Raw genomic sequence first — 6,000 nt, 5'->3', positions numbered from 1 at the left:
CAGCTGCGTATACCCCATTCTGGGAGAATAGCCAAGACTGACTGGGACTCTAAGCACAGAAAACAATGAAAGAATGTCACATTTAGCTGAATATGAACGTTTGACATTTGACTAAAGCGAGTAAGGCTGAATACCACGGATCAAAATGTGGAGTCAGCGTTCTCAAAGAAGTATGTGGAAATACAGCAACAGGGATATAGCTAAGTTGTTTTGAAAAGGAAAATAATGTTGCCACAAATGTTCACTCAGGAGAATAAAGTTCAAATGCAGCAGTTGTACTGACTCACTCTTGGTCTTTTAGAGGAGAAACTGCCTAGCAACAATCCATTTTAGTTGTATTTCTCAAAATCATTGCTTTGAATCTAGATAAATTGGTCAAAGTCAAATAGCCTAACTGGTTGAATACAAGGCAAGAATAATTAATGTTTTAAGAATGTTGACCAAATGTTCAAAGAACATTGACCTTTGACCTCTTCTCACTACCTCACTTCTTTGTCCTGTTACAATGTTTTCAATTCAATGCATTGGAACAAAAATGCAACCTATAGTATCGACACCAAATCCACCACTACACCACTCAATTAAAATCCCCATTTGGGTATTGTTGTAACACACAAGTGGACCTTCTTGCTCAATCTTCCAACCTTTTTGGGATAGAGGTGTGTGTGTGGGTGCTTGTGCATGCGTGTGGGTTTGAAGGGGGTGCAGTAGAGATGAACTCCGTAGAGATGAACTCCCGCAGATGTTTGAGCTCATTCAAGTCAGAGAGAGAGAGAGAGAGAGAGAGAGAGAGAGAGAGTGGGTGGTGCCTACACATGCCGAGACCTCAGTCAGCCGAGTCACACATCAAAGACAGGAGAGGAAGAAAAGAGGAAGAAGGAAAAACAGATCCCCCCCCCCCCCCTCACTTCTCTCGCTCTCTCTCTATTGGTGCTGTCGACATCAGACTAGGGAATGAGGGAGGGAAGGGAGAAGAGGGCAGCGAGTGCAGATTGCATCATAAGAGGGCTCGTCTCTTTCATTCGGAGGTTGCCGGCCCCCAGCCATGTAAACAGGAAACAAAAAAAAGGCTGATGATGAATCTGAGAGGGAGGGAGGGAGGGAGGGAGGGAGGGAGGGAGGGAGGGAGAGAGAGAGAGAGAGAGGGAGGGAGGGAGGGAGGGAGGGAGGGAGGGAGGAGGGAGGGAGGGAGGGAGGGAGGGAGGGAGGGAGGGAGGGAGGGAGGGAGGGAGGGAGGGAGGGAGGGAGGGAGGGAGGGAGGGAGGGAGGGAGGGAGGGAAAGAAAGGCGAGTGCCTTTCATCATCTCAGAACTTGGGAGGGAGGGATAGAGGGAAGTGAGGAGAAGGGAGGAGGGAGAGACAAAGTAGGTGCGGTTCAGAATGTTTCCAATACCTTCCGTTTCCGAACATGCCCAGAAAACATTGCCTCGGGCCCCCTTACGAAGTATCCCTGTCCTCCGTAACATGCAACAAAGACTTCAAAGCCTCTGAACATGATATCTACTTTACGAGCTCTGTGTATTTTTAACACGATACTTCTGTATATTTCTTATATACTGCATACATAATGTATCAGAAAGGAGTTTCACCCACCACACAAGTCCTGTGCTTTTTCTGCAACACCTCAAGGCTATGAAATAAGAGATTTGAGATATGAGATAGTAATGAATGTGTTTCGATTATCAATTTTCCTCAATAGGGGTTTGGTTACATGAGGAAGTAAAGTGCGGTTAACATAGCAACAAGGCCTTAGCTTTGCCTTTCCCCTCCTCAAGGTTGTCTGTAGCGTTAGCATGGGTCTGGAGGATGAAAGCCAGATGGGTTGCATGGCAAGACAGCACAAACAGATTTCCGACCAGGCTAGTTTACATATGGACGTGGACACCAACACGACTGAACAATGCACTTGATGGCGCTGTAGAGACTACAGGGGTTGCTTAAATAACATCAACAATTTTTAGTAGGAAAAATAATAATTTCGGGGCAACTTGTTTTTCCACCTCAGCTTCAGTTGTGAGAGTCTAGTGAAATCGGATATTGTGGAGGTTAACTGTTGTTAAGGAGGAAGTGAAATGCTGGTGGAAACGTCTGAATTCCAGAGTGCACTTTTCAGCCTGGAGCAACAGTGCCCCCTGGGGCTGGTGTACAGTACTACCGTCTGACCTGCAAGGGCCTCAAATGAGGTTTGTAAGCAGAAATCAGAAATAATGAATGATACGATGTTACACCTGAAGAGGAGTATACTTTCGGAACAATAGCATGTTTGTATAAATGTTTGCATGTGTATCGGTGTGTGAGCATGCATGCAGAATTGGTGGATTTGGTGTGTGTGTGTGTGTGTGTGTGTGTGTGTGTGTGTGTGTGTGTGTGTGTGTGTGTGTGTGTGTGTGTGTGTGTGTGTGTGCACGCGTGCGCGTCAGCCGAGGTTGTATTTTTTAGGACACATAATGCAAAAATAATTAACACGAGAAACAAAAATGAGCATTTCTTATTGGACCAATCCAGAAAGTCCCTCCCTGTTTCAGTCAGTTTTCTTCTGACTGGCCCAGGTCTGCTATCAGATATTCTCCTCAAATGACAAGATTGGAATCCTATGAAGGGCACAGCTGTACAGTTTAGCACGCATAGGCATTCTCCACCCATATCATGAATTTATGGTGTCCATACTAAGACAGCCTCAGCCTCAGCCTCTGACTCATGTACTGTTGAGACTGAGACTGACCTTATATGGACACTGTATTCGTGCAAAGAAAATATGAGTGAAGGATGTTGGTAAATGCGTTTTTATGTCATTATTAACCCATAATTCCTTGTACTCCTGTATTTAACTCTTGTATTGTCCATGTTTTGTTTTAATTGCGTTGCTGTGTTTTTGCCCCTTGGCTAGGCCGTTATTGTAAATCAGCACTGGTTCTAGGTTTACTGGCCTGTTTAAGGAATGAAAATGCATAGATTAACCCTAAAAAATCCAATGTGACATACTGTCTATGTAACATTTCATAACATGTTATTAGAAAATCTGCTTAATTTTCATGGTTTCTAGAGGTTAGAGTATAAATATTTTACCAGGTAAGATGCTAATTATGTTATATATTGACCAGCCTTGGACTAATCCTTCACTGCCACGACAGTCGTCACGGTTACCATGATTTCAGGAGTACCTTGCATAAGATCTGGCTAATTGCACTATTTGCATTTGAGGCACGACATTATCAGTCGAAGACCTCCTTAAAGGAACACGAGGACCATCTACGTGAGGTGTATCTTCATTTACAGTGCCTTCGGAAAGTATTCATACCCCTTGAATTATTCCACATTTTGTTGTATTACAGCCTGAATTCTAAATGTATTCAATTAGTTAGTTTTTTTCTCTCACCCATCTACACACAATAAATACCCCATAATGACAAATTGAAAACATGTTTTTACAAGTTTTTTTGCTGATTTATTGAGAACGAAATACAGAAATATCTCATTTACATAAGTATTCACACCCCTGAGTCAATACATGTTAGAATCACCTTTGGCAGTGTTAAATAAGTGAGTCTTTCTGGGTAAGTCTCTAAGAGCTTAGCACGCCTGGATTGTGCAAGCAGATTTAAGCAGATGTTTTCCCCCTCCTAGTAAAATGTTATGAAATGTTACATAGACAGTATGTCACATTGGATTTTTTAGGGTTAATCTATGCATTTTCATTCCTTAAACAGGCCAGTAAACCTAGAACCAGTGCTGATTTACAATAACGGCCTAGCCAAGGGGCAAAAACACAGCAACGCAATTAAAACAAAACATGGACAATACAAGAGTTAAATACAGGAGTACAAGGAATTATGGGTTAAGTCAAGACTGCAATTCGGCCACTCAGTGTAGATTTGGCCTTGTGTTTTAGGTTATTGTCCTGCTGAAAGATGAGTTAATCTCCCAGTGTCTGGTGGAATGCAGACTGAACCAAGTTTTCCTCTTGTATTTTGCCTGTGCTTAGCTCCATTACGTTTATTTTTTTACCTGAAAAACTCCCCAGCCTTTAACGATTACAAGCATACCCATAACATGTTGCAGTTACCACCACGCTTGAAAATATGGAGAGTGTACTCATTAATGTGTTGTATTGGATTTGCCCAAAACATAACACTTTGTATTCAGGCCATTTTTTTTGCAGTATTACTTTAGTGCCTTGTTGCAAACAGGATGCATGTTTTGGAATACATATACAGTATATATTTTTTATTTTATTTAAACAGGTAGGCTAGTTGAGAACAAGTTCTCATTTGCAACTGCGACCTGGCCAAGATAAAGCAAAGCAGTTCGACACATACAACAACACAGTTACACATGGAATAAACAAACATACAATCAATAATACAGTAGAAAAGTCTATATACAGCATGTGCAAATGAGGTAGGATAAGGGAGGTAAGGCAATAAATAGGTCATGGTGGCGAAGTAATTACAATATAGAAATTAAACACTAGAATGGTAGAATGTGCAGAAGATGAATGTGCAAGTAGAGATACTGGGGTGCAAAGGAGCAAGATAAATAAATACAGTATGGGGATGAGGTAGATTGGATGGGCTATTTACAGTTGAGCTATGTACAGGTGCAGTGATTTGTGAGCAGTGATCTTGTCTCAAGGCTTACAAATCCTTTAACCCGTTTCCTCCCCTTCATCTACACTGATTGAAGTGGGTTTAACAAATGACATCAGTAAGGGATCATAGCCTTCACCAGTATTCACCTGGTCAGTCTATATCATGGAAAGAGCAGGTGTCCATAATGTTTTGTACACTCTGCTCTGCCCTGAAACAAGGCCAATAATAATACCCAGTGTGCATTGCAGTTCATTTTGGTATGTTTATTTTGATACATTGATCTGGTATTTTGTCATTTTTGCCCATCCCTGTGTGTGTGTGTGTGTGATGCCTCGCTTTACCGTATTGCTATTCACCAAACATTTAGCCATCCGTTGATGAACCATTTATGGACATATAACGTCTTGTTTAACCTGAGCTCTTATTACATTTTCATGTATTCCTTTTACGGCTCTCTGGGAATATATGGGTTGTGTCCCAGAACGGCACCCACACAAAAGTAATAGTGCACTATATAGGGAATAGGGTGTGGTTTGGCACGCAGGGACAGTTATGAAATATTTATCATGCTCTGAGAAAGATTCACACACAAAAATAGAACAAAAAAATGTAGATCTCCCTCTCTCACTGCCCTTGTCACTTTCCCTTGCTACATTGCTCTCGCTCCTTTTTCTCTCCCTCATTCACAATATCTACTTTCCTTTCTCTCTTGCTCTCTCCTCCCATCTCCCGTTTCTCTATCTCTCCCCTTTCTCATTCTCTCCCTATTTCCTGAAGCCACAGCCACCTCTGATGGGGCCAATTGCATGCTGGGAGAAGTGATGTCACGGCTAGCTGTCTTTAAAAGAGAGAGAGGTTGAAAAATGTATCACTCCAGAACTCACCTCCATGTAAGCTTCCAGACCTTCAGGGTCCTCATCCTTTTTTAAAAGATGGCCGCCCACACACTGGGGATCATTAGGAGTCAAGGGTCAGGTGGTCAGGTTGAGATCACATGGCAGTGTCTCTGGTTGATATGGAAGTCACATATGGATAGAGAGTTTAGTAAAGAATAGCCAAACTGATGCATTTGCATGCAGTGTCTGATGTTTTGGATATAAGAGATAGGTATGGTTAAGAGTAGCTGGATATCTCCAATGAGTTTGGAGAAGAAGACACAAGACAAACTGATACATTACTATGGTATGTTGTGTTTGTTTACTCAGATAATAAGACATGTTACAAGTATGGAGGCGTAAAATTTAATATTCTGGATTATCGACTCTACAGTATGTAGCTATATGGGACAGACTGCACAATATACTGTATAGTTTGCTTCCCAAATGGCACCCTATTCTCTTTATAGTGCACTACTATTGACCAGAGCTGGTCTAGAGTTGTGCACTATACAGGGGATAGGGTGCCATTTGGG

Source organism: Oncorhynchus kisutch, linkage group LG1, assembly GCF_002021735.2.
Source record: "Oncorhynchus kisutch isolate 150728-3 linkage group LG1, Okis_V2, whole genome shotgun sequence".
In the NCBI taxonomy this organism is placed as follows: Eukaryota; Metazoa; Chordata; class Actinopteri; order Salmoniformes; family Salmonidae; genus Oncorhynchus; species Oncorhynchus kisutch.
Note: the sequence above shows the minus strand (reverse complement) of the source record.